The following is a 16,866-nucleotide window of genomic DNA, read 5'->3' as shown; positions in this document are numbered from 1 at the left end:
GGTTCAATAAAGTTTATTTGAAAGTTTTGAAATGTTTTGGAATATGGACATTTAGTGGGAGTTTGCATTAAAATTCCTTTTATACAATTGTCATTGGTTTTCAATCTAGTTTCTTTAACAAATACTTCTTCATTTTTTATGTAGTACTTGTCGTATGTCATATCTGTTAACATGTTATTTAATTCGTCTGGATACGGAACGATTTTATAGATTGGTACTTTTGTAATGTCTTTGGGAATGTTGGAAATTAATAGAATTTCGTTGGTATCGGATTTTAGCCATGTGGAGGTTTTTATATTTAGTATTTTCTCAGAATTTATTTGTTCCAGGTAGTCTTGTTTTAATAATTTTGGATTAAATATACCGAGCCTAGTTAATTGCATACCTAGTTCTATATCTTCGATATATTCTGTGAAATGTTGTAGATTGAATATCAAAATTTCTATTTGTTGATTCCTGTCTTTTTCTTCATTTAGTTTGTTTATAACGTTTATTCCGCTATTAACTGCATCTATTACCAAATTTAGTTCATTCATTTGAATGCTATGGCTGGCTAAATTTTCTATTTTTTGTTCCAAATCGACTTTATCTTCCTGATCTAGTGTTCCAAAGAGATATTTGTAGGCTGTTCCTACTATATTGATTAGGCCTCTTTTATTTCTTTTGGTTATTTTTAGCCCGTTCATTTCTCTTTGCAATTTGTCTACTAGATATTTTATTTGGATTATGTCCTGGAATTTAGTGGCTTGCCTTAACAAATTTTGGTATAGTTCTTCGGTTTTAGTTACATTAACAGTTAGATAATGGTATTCGTAATTGATAGGTATGTTGATCGATCCAGTTTTGAATATCATATATCCGTTTTGGGATTTTATAGAATTTATTTCTATGTTTTGGCCCTGTGCCATTACGATGGTAATTATGAGGAAGATGAGGATTTTAATTGTGTTGAAGTTCGCCGATTCCATTAACTTCCTCGGTTTCTCTGGAATTATTATATTTGCTTCTATTAGATTTCTTCTTTTTCTTGAATTTTGATTTATAATGAGTTATTTTCCTACCCCTATTCTTTTCTTCATAATGTTTTTCATCTACCTGTCTAATTTCACCCGTCCTTTTGAAAGGATTTGTTACCTTAGACTTAACTAGAGGTGATAGTTTATAGCGGGTATCTACTTCATACTCTATGCGGTTTTTATTTAATTGAGTGATTTTATTCACTTTATTTAGTTGTGTGTCATAATCAGGTGAGCCTGCATAAATGAATATATCAGCTGGTGTCCTATTTGTGGTATTATGTTTGGTTTTATGATTATAAGTATAAAGAATTAATTCAAACTTCGTGAATCTATCTTCTGTGTTATCCTCGCTAGATATTATTCTTAATTTTTCATTTACTGTTTTATGAAATCTTTCTACGTCAGATATTCCATTTTTGCTGGAAGTGATCTCTATTTTGACGTTTTCCGCATTCAGCCATGCTTGCAATGCTGTGCACATAAAAGCTGAATCTTTATCGGCTTTGATTTCAATTGGTTTGCCCATCTCGTTAAAAACTTTCATGATGGCTCTTTTTGCTTCTAACCAGTCACGACTTTTTACTTCTACAAGAGTGGCAAACTTCGAGTATACGTCAATACATGATAGGAACTGTTGGTTACCAACCATATAGAAATCCATGACGTATTTCTCTCTGATGTTCAGTATTTCCGGTGTAGTTTCGAATGCCAACTTCGTATTTCTATGCTCTGTTTTGGCAATATTACAAGTAGGACATTCGGTTATGATGTTTTGGATTAGTTTTTGATAATCCGGGTAATAGTATTTTCCCCTAAACCAATTGACGGTTTTCTCTATCCCTGGATGGAGTAAGCCTTTATGATTCTTTAATATGGTTTCTTTAAATTCAGCGTAATTCTGAATGTCTAGGAGTTTCGTGCTTGATTTAATAGCTTTGGTTATATTGTTAGAATTAATGATTTCTAAATAGGCTTTTTGGAATGGAGGAAAATCTGTTTCGTTATGGAAATATAATGCGCTCTTTTTGGTGCATAGATATTCCTTTATTATATCCTTCGCTAAGGTGTTAGTCATTTCCTTATACGTGATCTTGATGATTAGCTTGTGAAAATAACGAATTGTTTCTACCTTATCTTCATTGCCTTTTATTAGCTCAATTTGCCGATTGTAATAGTTAATTGGTCTTTCCGTGATAGCAATGTGATTTAGATTGTCTTCCTGTGCGCTATGTACAGTTGCACCAACGCTATTGGAAGCTTCTCCCAGGAGATTTTCATTAATCTTTACCCTTGATAAGGCATCAGCTACATGATTTTCTTTGCCTGGTAGATATTTCATTTTAAAATCAAACTCATTCAGTTTTATTTTCCACCATTGTAATTTCATATTTGGCTCCTTGAGGTTGTTCAACCAAATCAAGGGTTTATGATCGCTTTGTATCTCGAATGTTCTACCGAACAGGTATGAACGGAAATACTTGGTTGCCCATACGATCGCTAATAATTCCTTTTCGATGGCTGAATAGTTTATTTCATGTTCATTTAGGGTTCTGCTAGCGTAGCAGATCGGTTTGTGTTCTTGTGACAAAACCGCTCCCAATGCCATGTTACTAGCGTCGGTTGTTACCGTGAACATTTTGTCAAAGTCTGGGAACGCAAGGATAGGGTCTGAGGTGATGAGTACTTTTAGTCTCTCAAATGCCGCGACGTACTTTTCTTCCTTGGGGTCTATGACAGCTCCTTTCTTTAGTTTGAGTGTCATGGGTTTTGCTATGTTTGCAAAATTAGGAATGAATTTCCTGTAGAACCCGCACAGACCTAAGAATGACTTTATTTGTTTAGTCGTTTCTGGTATTGGAAATTTAACAATGGCAGAGATTTTGCCTGGATTTGGTACTATTCCTTCAGTAGTGACTACATGACCTAGGAATTCAGTTTCCTTTTTCATGAATTCACATTTATCCATTTGTAGCTTCAAGTTGGCGTCTCTCAACCTTCCAAATACTCTCCTTAGTGACAACAAGTGTTCTTCCAATGATGTGGAAAATATAATGATGTCATCTAAGTATACAAAGCAATCTTTGAAGATTTACTCTTCTAGCAGATTGTTCATACATCTTTGGAAGGTAGCTGGGGCAGTGGTTAGCCCAAAGGGCATACGAGTGAACTCGTAATGTCCATGCTTTGTGGAGAACGCAGTTTTGGGGATTGAGCTAGGTTCCATGGGTATTTGATGGAAACCTTTTGCTAAATCGATTGTCGTAAAATACTGACATTTACCTAGTTTGTCTAGGATTTCATCCATTCTTGGAGTTGGGAATTTGTCCTTAACTGTTATTTCATTTAGACTTCTATAGTCTACTACCATTCGATATTTTTGCTTTCCTGAAGCATCTATCTTCTTCGGAATCATAGATATGGGCGAGCAGTAAGGAGAATTCGACTTTCGAATTATTCCCTGCCTGATCATATCTTTGATTTGCTGGTTTACCTCCTGATCATGTATCTGGGCATATTTGTATGGTCGTCTGTAGACCGGGTCTTCATGTTGAGTTTTGATCTCGTGCTTGATTGTACTTGTGAAAGTCAAATTGTCACCTTCTCTGTACTGCACATCCTTAAACTCATATAAGACCTTCTTTAACTCTTCCCTCTCTTCGTCGTTTAAGTGTTCCAATCTTAATTGATTACATTCCCTTAATTCACTGTCTAGAGCGGAAGCGAAGTATTGATCTCCCTCTGGAGATGGGTCAAGGCACTTAGGTGCGATCTTCTCTTCTTTTGTAGAGGGATCAGTGCACTTCTGTGCGGTCTTGCCGGCTTCAATAGCTTCTCCACTCTGAATGATTGGGTACGACCTAGCTCCTAGTGTTACAGTGTCATTTCTGTAATCGATGACGGCTTTACTTGCCATCAAGTATTCTCTTCCTAATAAAATATCATAATTTTCGGAAAAGTTATGTATGTAGAACTTTTGTTCGGACGGACATGTTTTGTTCGCATTCCTCATTATACTCTTAGTTAAACGGACAGGTCCATTGATGGTATGGACCGTAAGGTTATCGTCTTTTATCTCGGAATCTGTGTAATTTTCTTTCATGATGTTGATCGATGATCCCGACTCAGCGATACACCTTAATATTCTTTTATTAATGGTAATGTTTATATAGGGTCCTCCTCGGTTTCTTCCGAGGCGGCTTGATGAAAATTTACGTCCATCTTCGTTTGGCCACTCTGGCTCTCCCTCCCTCTTTTAGTAGGTTGGTTGGGTCCACTCTCACTAGCTTGGTTTTGAAATATTTGCTGATTGAATGGATTCTGAGCCCTACCTTGATTCAAGGAATTTTTGAACTCATTGTATAATCCAGGATTTTGGGAATTTTGATTTTGATTTGTTCGATTCGTCTGACCTGTTCCAGATGAACTCTGAGTTTGATTGTGATAGTTAGTAGTATTATAATTTGGATAATAGTTTCCAACATTCTTTCGATTTGATTGAGACGATTTCGATTGATCTTTATTTGTACCTGAATCTGTTGTACTAGATTCGTACAATCCTTCTTCTTGTGCTGCCTTCTTAAGATTAGACAATGTGGTAATATCTTTTCTTGCTAAGGTCATGAACATTCTGTCAGGAAGTTTTCGAGTAATGACATCTTTAATTGTGTTGTTCAAAGCGTTTTTATAAATGACATTATTTTCTGGTATGTTTTCTAAGTTTAGCTTATTGTTTATTAATAATGCTTTTATCTCTAATTCTTCTATAAACTTACGAAGACTGCCGTTGAATCTGGTGGTGTATAGTTGTCGTAAGAGTTCTTCATATGGTGTGTGATTTTTGAACTCGTTGATCAGCGCCGTCTTCAGTTCGAGCCACGTGTTGGGTTGTATCCTTTGCGATATGCGTTGTGCCTCTCCTGACAGTTGGATCTCGGTCGCTCCAAATAGGATCCTTTGTTGGCGAAGATCTTCAGTTGGATATAATCCGCATACATATTCGATTCGTTTGATAAATGAGCTTAGCTGTCCAGATGAACCGTCATAGGCAGGTATTTGTCGGATCGACAGCAGTGCCTGGTTCAAGTGGATTTCGCTCAATGATAGTGGTGGTAACGCCATGTTGTTGGTGTTGATTGGGTTTTGTTTTGTTGTAGTTTTTAACTTTATTTTGGTTCACTTGTAAGTTTTTTGATTTTGTATTAAGTGTTTCACTGTCCTTGGTGATTCACTATCTCCGCTTAATTCAGTTCACTTAAATTAGTTTTGCAAATCGTATGTGCTTGCAGCACATAGGTTCTTTGGCGGATTTCACAATTTTATTAACAATTCCGGGATTACGTGATCACAGTAATTATAAATTACACAAGCTGACCATTACCGAAATATAGGTGTTAATTTTAAACGAAATCCTACCGACTGCGCCAGTTAAATATCCGCAACTCGATTTTAAGTTTTTTAACAAAGACTTTTATTTTCAACTTAAATATCTTTATGTCACAAGATTTAAATGAATTCCCCGACTTGACTTTCGGTCTGCTTGTCTCAAACGGAACTGATCTCTCTGCTGCTGGCTAGTTTCCATGAGCCCTTCTCTTGGAACTCCCGACTCTGGCTTCGGGCGTTGCTTTCCTCGGCTGCATCTTCGTGTCGGTGGCGTACGTGCCTGGATCGATATTTGGGGATGCGTCGGCTTTGATGAAAGGCATCCACTGCTGGCGATGTTGCATCATGTTGCATTACATGACGGAGCTAGGAATGTGATACTCCTTGGTTTTATGTCTAGCTTTGATTGGTCCTCATGAGTGGCGTGATTCTAAAGAATCGATTTCTCGAGAGTGGCGTGATTCTAATGTTGCTGAAACAATGTGGTCCATTGTTTATATTATGGGGGGCCCTAGCTTGGAGTATGGGAAGAAACAGTTATTGATTCTTGAGTGGGGTCCTGTTACTTGTGTGGATGGGGTGGATGAATTGTACATAAACATAATGTGCATGGGATGTGGGGAATTATGGATATGTCACTATATATAGAATATATATAATACCAATTGACCGACAGAGCTAATGGACTGATACAAAATTTTGTGACGAGTTTCGAAAGAAACTTTTCCCTTAATATTTCTATTGATTCCTCTTCCTCTATTTCAGTGCAAAATGTATCCATTAGACCAGTCACAGCGTCATGAAAAGCGACGAAGGGTTCTCCTACTTTTTGCTTGCGAGATCGAATCAATTCCTTGCTCATAAACTCGGAACGATAGTCTTTATATTGTTGTCTAAGACCAGCACAAAATTCGGTCCAAACGATGCAATCTACCTGCTTGTGGTATCTCCAATACCAATCGCGTACTTTGCCAACCATCAAGATGTGCAAATGTTTGCCAAGGCCGAGAAAATCGCTATCCAAGGTTTCATCTGTTAATACCTTGAGGACCTCTCAGTCTAAACCTTGGCTTGGAGGGGCTGTCCGTGCATGGGGTGCTTCCCAAGGGCTGGAGCTCGTAGCAACATTGGCTGATGGAGTTTCCGTCTGGTTGGAGCGATGGCTGGCATCGAGTTCTTTTTGAACGAGTTGGCCTGGTGGTCCGTTCAACCGGGACTGAACCTGCAGTTGGAATATGGGTCAATTGGGTACTGTTGCTATTTCCCTCTGATACCTTTCCCGTCTCTGGCTGACCATGTCTATTTCCCGGGGTCTGTGCTGACTCCAAAGTTTTTGCAAGACTTCGAGGAATAATTTCCGAGGGACCTGGAACCAATGTCCGGCCGCCGCTTGGTTGGAGAACAATTGCCAACAACTAGTTTCGGTTGAGATAACGTATAAACTCGGCTACAATATGGACAATCATCGTGATGATTGGGAATGGGAACAATTCTTCCAGACTTTCTTTATGGAAAATGTGATTGCAAGGGGTAAAACAGCACCGCTGAGTGTTGGAAATTTCAGAGCCACAAATGCCAGAAAAGTTTTCCGAATTCGCTGAGGATTATGTCATAGCGTCATATTTTATAAGATTTTTATTGTATTTTTTTTTATATTCCAACAAATTTGTTCTAGGGTGTCACCCTTTAATTGGTTTTGTTGTGAAATACTCGATGCGAAATTTCAATTTTGAGCAGAAATTCTCTGGGGAATCTTTTCGTTTAATAATGTACCACACGATATAGACAATTCGAGATTTTATTAGTTTTTAACTTCAATCCACATAAAACTTTAATAGTAATCGAGTATAGGGTAGAATATAATGGGTAGGACGGGTGTGGAGATAATGATTTTTCGCTCGGCAGACGTGGGTACGCCGACACAACGCGGATATGACAAAGAGCGAGCTTGCAGAGAACGCTTAACAAGCCCAAGATTTAACAAGCGCTTAACAAGATTTAGCAACACCCGTTTGAGTTACATAGCCATAATTAACAAACAAAATTTGGAGCCGATGGCCAATAATTGGGCGGTGCTCTGCTCCGAATAACGGGTTTAAGCGCGGTCGGCTGCAACTGCTTGATTTTCGATGTGCTTTCGTCGACACTCAAACGAAGACTCTTCTTGGTGATCGGAGACGAGGTTACGATGCCCTAGCATGAAACGAAGCCTTTCCCTGCGTGGGCAACCATATACCCATATACCCGACAATGGTAGTGCTATGAGTGAAACCCAAATCTAGGACCGTAATCTCTGTGCCTTCACCACCCGTACAGCGTACAGGTTATAGGAGCTGATGATAACTAAACGGGAGCAGGAAGTACGCTCTGGCTTTTGTCTCTGGTCGGCGGGGTGTGGGCATGGAGGACATTTTACTACCCATTTAGAGCTCTGGCAAATGGTCGAGATAAGAATTTATAAAAATAAATCGCGTACGAGTATGGAAAGGATACTAGGAAACGGGATACAGGGGTCAAAGGCACAGATCAGCATGGATACGTAAACGAAGAAGATCACCGGTCAGATCTTTGTCGGCTGCGGTATCGCCCATTGGCGAGAACGCCCACCCTACCATGATCCTTCAGGGCCACCTATTAACAGTCAGGATTCCTCCAACAAAGAGTGCGGTGGGTCACATCTCCGTCAGCGAGGTTGCATGGTTCCGATATAAGATATTTAGCCTTGGTTCATTTCCAAACTAACTTTATTTAAGCAATCCATAATTCTTCATTTAAATTCCTATAAAACCTAACGCTAATAGAATCTAGTCCCTAATATAAGCCTGCTATTCGATATGGTATTACATTTATAGGGTATTACTACACAGAATATACTGGGAAAAGAGTACCATAGTGGGCGAGGTATGGTATAATGATCTTAAATTTACCAAAATGGTTAGTAGTATGTATATATAGAGGCTAGGTTACGTGTTCATCATAGGAACGAGAAAACTTTAAACTCCATTACGTTAACTTGGTCAGTGCCAAAACCTGACAAGAATCGGGTATATGGAAAGTCGCTCAAAGGCATGAGTAATACGTGTATAAAACCGTGATCATGGTTGAAGACCATCGAATAGTTACCGCACATTCATTCTTTGCAAATGGCTTACTGGTTTTTTTTATGATAATCACTTACGAGACGATTAATAACTTTGACTCCCACGTAGAAAGATCTTTCGTTGTGTGTTGGATGAGGTGATTGGGATGAGTATATGCGACCAAAATCAAAAACTGTAAAAATAATCGGTATTATTACACTACTCATTTTTGTCCAGTTTGACTTAGCCCATGGACAGGAATTCCCTTTTTGTTTAAACCGGATTTCATTGGCTTTTGCACATTTTTGCCGTATCAAAAGAACATTGTTAAACAGAAAGCGGATAAAAAAACAGGGTTTCGCATATCGGGTCTAATTTCGAAAGAAAGATAGAAAATAGAACAAAATCCGATGCTTTCCGGCTGGAGACCGAGTTCCTACTCGAGGTCTGAAGGTGTCACACGATTGAACCGGGCGCAGGTAACATTAGGTGCTTCCGATGCCAGGGGTCCATGACCGCGGTCCATCTGCGGTGTGAGGTTAGGTACACTCACACTTTGGATTGCTCGTGGGGCGACTGGTGTATTTGAAGAGTCAGTCAGATCATCCCCATGGGTCGAACGGGTCTACGCGACGCTTGCAGAGCACACCGATCGGGTTTACTTGAGAAGCAAGTCCATGCCTTCGGCTACCGCCTCATCCGAATGTCGAACGGTGGGTTTTAACCGGTGGTACGGGGACGTGGCTCCGGTAATAACCAATCAGTAACTTCTAGACCAGCGTTTCAATACGTAGATACTAGTGGTGCTAATCCTACGAGGAAAGAACAGAACATTTTTTAACGGGTCGCTGTAGCTGGGTGGATAATTACCTCAACAGAATTGCACCACTGTTTTGCACTAGGCTTTGACTTTGGCTAGACCTTGTTTTAGAGAACTGGGTCAGCTCTACAAGACTTCTTTTTCCACTGCCGGTCACTCTGACGGTCACGAGGAGAAAAAGAAAGAGGCTGGGACTACTAGGTACAGCAACCCACGTTTTTCCCACACTTTCTATGGTCTTCTTCTGTTATACAGAATCCAGCCACAGCAATATTTAATAAAATATAGTGCACGGCTATTGATAATCTCTGTATGGTTAAAGCTCACAAGAGCTGCAACTCGAATTTTTACTGCCTAGTTTTAGGCTGTAATTTTGGGAGTTAGCCGTTGAAATTTCAAATAAAAGTCACGACAAGCGTCGAATATTACACCCCCCCTCTGAAATCACACTTTAGGGTCTTGCTAACCAATGCGTGATCGACACTTGCAGTGCTGGATACGATTTATTGCATAATACCTTTTGCGTGATATTTACCAATAAAGCGCACCTGGAAATCTTCCAGGTCGTAGTTGCTGATCCCGAGTTGTTTCTTTATGCGGGCTTTCCGAAACGTAGGTGCCAGTTTCGCATTAAAGCCTTTCACAAAACTACTCTGGTCAAAATTTCGTCTATAAACTTCTTCTTTCCTTTCGAACATGTTGCTGTTTCAGTGTTTCTGCAGCGGTCTTGCCAATTAGCTCGAAGGAATCGTCGCGATCAAAGACTACAGTTCGGTCCTCCAACATACTGATGCTTCGTGGGAGTTGATAAGTGGAACCGCCAGTAATCATGTTTTGGCCAAAAGCAACACGATATGGGCAACTTTTGACGGCTGCATGCACACTGGACCGTAACGCACAAGTAATGAAGCTATTTTGCTTTGATAGCAGCGAGTACCGAGCGATTTACCCACTCTGAGGCATTGGTTTGGGGGGCATACGAATGTCGAATTTGGTATTTCGCTAACAGATCATTGAAATTGTGTGACTTGAATTGAACACCGTTATCTGACACTATCACTTCCGGGACTCCAAAGCAATGAAACAGGACTTCCTCCATGAACCGAGTTACAGCATCCGCCGTAAATTTCTTTACCATTTTTAGGAAAGGAAATTTAGAAAAATTATCGAGCACTACAAAAATGCCTATATTCGACTTCGGGGGTACGTACCTAGAAAATCGACGTAAAGTTTTTGAAATAGACGAAAGGTCTCTCTTGCTTTGCCCATTGGCGGACCTAGCGGACGATTGGGGTGCTTACAACATTTGCACACTTCGCAGTTGTTTATAAAAGCTTTTACATCGCCCACTAAATTTGGCCAATAATAGAAGCGTCGAACTCGTTCTAGCGTCTTATTGATCCCACTGTGAGAAGCTAAGGGATGTTCGTGGCCTCGTGGCGTTCTCTGGGAACCCACAGTTTTCAGCACATGTCGTCACTAATTTGTTCACCAGTGGCGTGTTCATAAAGAAGTGGCGATAAAGAAGGATATCCATTACTTTTACATCAGGTAAACGATCTGGATTAGCTTGAATTTTCGCAAGGAGTTCCTGATAGTTGGTTGATTTAAACGCTTTAGATTGAACGTCTACTAGGCTATCAATGCCAATAAACGATAAGGCTTCGGTATGCACTCGTGATAAGACATCCGGAACGATGTTCTGACTACCCTTTCTATGAAAAATCTTGAAGGTGAAGCCCTGCAGTTTCAGAGGATGCCATCTTCATCTGATTGCATCAGGACACCACCCACTCCTGTGTGACTCGCATCACAATATATTGAAAAGGAAATGGTAAAATCGGGACTGCGCAACACAGGAGTGTTACACATCTGTGATTTTAAGTAATCGAACGCGTTCTGTGCTTCATCGGTCCATTCAAATTTTCGCTTGCTCTTAAGTGTATCTTAGATAGGCGCAGCGATACCCTCATAATTTTTTATGAATTTGTCGTACCAACCAGTGAGACCCAAGAACCTGCGGACTTGTTTTACGGATCGGGGGACCGGAAACTCTTAAATCGTTATGTTGCCTATAACATGGCCTAGGTATTTGACCTCCTTTAGGCAAAATTTGGACTTCTCCACGTTAATGGTCAGACCTGCTTCGCGTAATCGGGCGGACAGGACATTGAGAACTTGAATATGCTGCTCAAGTGACTCAGATATCACCAACAAGTCGTCTAGGTAAATAAATATCTCATTTCGTAGAGATGGCGGTTTCACTTTATCCATCAACTTGGACATCGTTTGGGGTGCATTACACAACCCAAAGGGCAGGACCGTGTACTGATACAACGGGCGCCCTGGGATGGTAAACGCCGTTTTTTCACGAGCGCTTACTTCCAGCGAAATTTCCCAATAGGCGTCCTTCAAATCGATGCTTGAGATGAACTCAGCTCGAGGAAGCCGACTGAGAATGCCATCGATCAATGGCATGGGATAAGCGTTCTTAACAGTGACTTCGTTAAGTTTCCGACTGTCGATGCATAATCGCACCTTTCCAGGTTTACGAACGAGGACCACGGGTGACGACCATGCGCGATCTGATTCTTCGATAACTCCAAGAGCTAACATTCGGTCTACCTCTACGTACATCAGCCTTTCTACGACTGGAGACTCGGCATAATGTCGTTGTTTTATTGCCCTAGCGTTGCCCACTTCAATTTTGTGCGACAACCAGACCTTGATTCGCAAAGGATGGAAACAAGTTGACCGTCTCTGCTAACTGAGCTTGCTGCTGCTTTGACAAACACACATGTAACGTACCATCGAATGCTAAACCTGATAACTCTGGACTGGAAGATTTATGGGCTAGAAAAGCAGGTAACAAATTAAAACGAGACCAAAAGTCTATGCCTAGATATAGGTCTTGCGCCCAGGATGGGACTACAAACAATTTCAATACTTTCTTCTGGCCTTGAAAACCCACTTCGGTGGTGACCTTGCCAATTATTGGCTGGCTCTGCCCATCCGCCGTACTTACTGCTGCTCTCACAGGCTTGATCTGGTTCGGATTCTGAAACAGGTCGGCCGCAAACTTCCCACCTATGCAACTTATGGATGCACTGGTATTCATAAGTCCACTGAGCGTCCTTCCCAGTACGGTGACTTCCGCATAGGGTCGCCAGTACTTATACGTATTAACGACTGACGCCTATACGTTAGAGCACTCGTTTTTGACAGTTTGCCGATATTGGAGCAATCGCTTTCGAGATCGAGTCGTTAGTTGAATTCTTTCCCTACTTGGGGTTAAAATACAAGTGTGTGAAGGAATGTCTGGGAGTTTTTGTAAGTCCGGGAGTAATGGAACTGTCGAAACGTCCATTAAATGGTGTTCGTTGCTTTCGAACTGTTTGGTTTGCGTGCACCTGTCGATTGTGCATGGCTTGACGAGTTTTTTGGATCGTTGCACCTAGAGCACGACGATTTATGTGTATCCCGTTTGCCACAGCCGTAACAAAAGACGGTGCGATCACCTACGCAGTCTTGATGCCGATGCCCCTGACAACCACAGTTTGTAACGAACCTAAAAGGGTTCGATACAATCCGTCCCCCGACATATAATGAGCGTATCACACCACACCCCGCAACCAACGCCCCCCCTCTACACGTAGCCACCGATCGACACGCGCCGACTCCATAACGCTGACCAAAGACATCAGGTCACACGGACTTCCCCCACTCCAGGCCAAGTGCAGTCTTCCGGGTTCATCAACTGCGGAAAGATGACACCGCGGAAGTTTCCGACGGTCACCAAGAACGACGAAGTGCCCCGACCCCGACGCGGAAGTGCACTTTCGAACCCGCGGACTCAGCAATACGGGCTTATAAAAAGACGACGACCAGAACCAAGAAACAACTGGCGCAGAAACTCGGTTCGGAGTACAGACGTTGTACCAGGAACCTACGGGAAACACCGGCGACCAATCAAACTAAGTTAATTTAAAGTGCTAAGGTTTATAATAAAGTGTCAAATTATCAGAGTAACACCCAATTGAGTAAGTTCATTCGAACTAGACGAGGCACCGACACTACCCCACCCCGAGTCCACGCACGCCGTTCCGTATACACGACGAGAGACGCCCACTCTAGCCCCGACCCACCTCTCTACGATAGGCCACCCCCGACGCCGCCGTTAAGGTTCCATCTATTTCTACGAATTTCTTGTGGATTGACCCCTGGACGTCACTGAGCTTACCTTAGCCTGAAATAGGTCCATCACAAGTTCCAACAGGAAAGGGTTACTGCAGCGATATCTAGCTGTTCTGTTTCATCGACCTCATCGCCTTCCTTGTCTGTCTGTACCACAATTTCATGCACCTGTCGTCGTATAGGAATACGCTTCGGCTCAGCGCTGCCCATAGGCTTAGCCACTGTTTGCAAAAAGCGCTCGTGAGTACGCACTATTTTGCGCAATTGTGCTACCTACAGAATGGAAATGTATAAAATTTCATGTTGAATATCGGAAAAGAGATTCGACTTTAGCACTTCCAACAGCGATATTTCTGACATGGGGTGGACGAGATTGTCGGATAAGGTTACAATGGCTACGTAAAATGTATCAAATAGTTCGTGCGGCTTCTGCGTTTCTGACCACTAGATCGAGATTGCCCTCTAAGGTCTGTTTGGTTAGCGCTTCTATCCGATATATGAAATCTTCCACCGACATGGACGAATTTCCGGAAAACAGCACCTTCCATCCTGCGATTATTTGTCCAATCCTATCTGGTCATAGTCCCGCTGTCTGTTGGGATACCCATGGGGTTACCGAGACATTATTCTATTTCCTATTTCCATGGCTTTGACAACAACCCGATTTGACCTATAGCGTCCGTCAACGCCTGTGCCATTTGAGCGAAGCCTGGGCTTGCTTCATTCACTAGTTCACCACTCGAAACTGGCATGATTGGTACACGGACTTCAGTTGGACCAACGGCCGGTAAATTTTCAGTATTCGCATCAACTGCTGTCACACGCTGTGATCTGGTTCTCACTAGAAGCTGAGAAGACTCTACGTTCGAGGCGCACGCCTGCGCTAATGCTAATTCCTCCGCTAAGCTAGCGGCGGATGATTGTAGGGGTTTGTTGCACGCCGCGCACACAGTCTTTTCACTTCTTCTCGTATTAAAACAAACTAACTGAAATACGTGGTTACAACTTGTTCTTAAAAGCTGTGTCCGATATTCTACCTGTCTTACGCAAATACAAAAGATAATATCGGAATGGTCGTTTTGATCAATTTCGGCAAAAATCCAATCTAATGACATCCTATCCTAATTTTACTTTTATATAGTTTTTCTTTTCTACACTAGATTATTAACTTTTAACGATCGATATATCTACTCTGTATCCACAAAATTCGGAAACCATGTACCATTCGTCCAATGTCCCCCTGCGTCCTCCACTGACTCTGGTGATATTATTACCAATCAACGATCAGTAGAATGAGTCATCGAAAGAACTGGAACCGTTCGGTAGTTCTAAACCACTGACGGATATCCGAGCAATCCGAAACCCTGACAAACCGATGGCCCTCTACTTATACTGAAGGTCGCAAAAACACAAAAAAAACCTGGATCGCGGACCACCAAATTGTCCAGAACCACAGTACAGCAGAGCCATTCCACCTACGTCTGTCAAACACACAAAAACGGAACAACAATAGAAAAACTAAAGAAGAAGACAAGGTTTATGGGTCGGGCAGGTCGTAGCTCTAAGCCACTGACTATCCTGATCCAGGCCAAAATGGCAGACAATGATCAGCAACGGTATGGACAGGTTCCTCCCCCAAACAACACGCTCCCATTTTCGTGGGTAGACAGTAGAGCTATTCCACTTTGAAACCTAATCCGACAGCAACATTGGAAGGCGCTATTTAGCAGAGTGGCCTATCCGGCCAGATACTACAGGTTCGTTACTATGCCTAGTAATTTGGTTAGCCTCGAGTGCGGGGCTTTAAGTTCTTTTAGAAACTGCTACGCAATTCAGCTTCTCGAAGTCAATCCCCAAGACAATGCACGACCATGCATATCTTTTGGGAATTAATGGATGACGGAATAAGTCTTGTGAAACTGCATTGGGATGCAGCTCGCATTGGTGTTGATGACTTTATAAAAATTTCTTGGTCGGGGCAAGCCGAAGAAGGGCCCCACGTTGGGTGCCAAAATTTATAATTCTTAAGTTCTTAAAACCCTGACATAAAATCGTGACAGACTTATCGAACCCATTGCCATTTAAAATTTGTCTTTACCTGTAGCATACAACGTACAGGTTATAGGAGGTGATGATAACTAAACGGGAGTAGGAAGTACGCGCTGGCTTCGGCTTTTGTCTCTGGTTGGCGGGGTGTGGGCCTGGAGGACATTTTACTACCCATTTAGAGCTCTGGCAAATGGTCGAGATAAGAATTTATAAAAAAAAAATCGCGTACGAGTATGGAAAGGATACTAGGAAACGGGATACAGGGGTCAAAGGCACAGATCAGCATGGATACGTAAACGAAGAAGATCACCGGTCAGATCTTGTCGGCTGCGGTATCGCCCATTAGCGGGAACGCCCACCCTACCATGATCCTTCAGGGCCACCTTTTAACTGTCTGGATCCCTCCAACAAAGACTGCGGTGGGTCACATCTCCGTCAGACGAGGTTGCATGGTTCCGATATAAGATATTTAGCCTTGGTTCATTTCCAAACTAACTTTATTTAAGCAATCCATAATTCTTCATTTAAATTCCTATAAAACCTAACGCTAATAGAATCTAGTCCCTAATATAAGCCTGCTATTCGATGTGGTATTACATTTATAGGGTATTACTACACAGAATATACTGGGGAAAGAGTACCATAGTGGGCGAGGTATGGTATAATGATCTTAAATTTACAAGAATGGATAGTAGTATGTATATATAGGGGCAAGAGCTAGGTTACGTGTTCATCATAGAAACTAGAAAACTTTAAACTCCATTACGTTAACTTGGTCTGTGCCAAAACCTGACAAAAATCGGGTATATGGAAAGTCGCTCAAAGGCATGAGTAATACGTGTATAAAACAGTGATCATGGTTGAAGACCAACGAATAGTTACCGCACATTCATTCTTTGCAGATGGCTTACTTGTTTTTTTTTTTTGTATGATAATCACTTACGAGACGATTAATAACTTTAGCTCCCACGCAGAAAGATCTTTCGGTGCGTGTTGGATGAGGTGATTTGATGTGTGCGTGATAGCGATGAAGTGTGTGATTGGGATGAGTATATGCAACCAAAATCAAAAACTGTAAAAATAATCGGTATTAATACACTACTCATTTGTGTCAAGTTCGACCAAGCCCATGGACAGGAATTTCTCTTTTGTTTAAACCGGATTTCATTGGCTTTTGCACATTTTTGCCGTATCAAAAGAACATTGTTAAACAGAAAGCGGATAAAAAAACAGGGTTTCGCATATCGGGTCTAATTTCGAAAGAAAGATAGAAAATAGAACTAAATCCGATGCTTTCCGGCTGGAGACCGAGTTCCTACTC

General features: G+C 41.6%; 1 long non-coding RNA gene across 1 annotated transcript; it reads right to left on the bottom strand.

Moving 5' to 3' along the window:
• Positions 1-8,559: 8,559 nt before the first annotated feature.
• Positions 8,560-15,378, bottom strand: LOC117184933 (uncharacterized). Its single transcript, XR_004470404.1, has 2 exons — positions 9,353-15,378; positions 8,560-9,294 (listed from the first exon to the last, which is right to left on the bottom strand). It is a non-coding gene; the product is annotated as an uncharacterized lncRNA (long non-coding RNA).
• Between the last annotated feature and the right edge of the window lie 1,488 nt (positions 15,379-16,866).

Source organism: Drosophila pseudoobscura, chromosome X, assembly GCF_009870125.1.
Source record: "Drosophila pseudoobscura strain MV-25-SWS-2005 chromosome X, UCI_Dpse_MV25, whole genome shotgun sequence".
Classification (NCBI taxonomy): domain Eukaryota; kingdom Metazoa; phylum Arthropoda; class Insecta; order Diptera; family Drosophilidae; genus Drosophila; species Drosophila pseudoobscura.
Note: the sequence above shows the minus strand (reverse complement) of the source record. Positions and strands in the feature narration are given on the sequence as shown.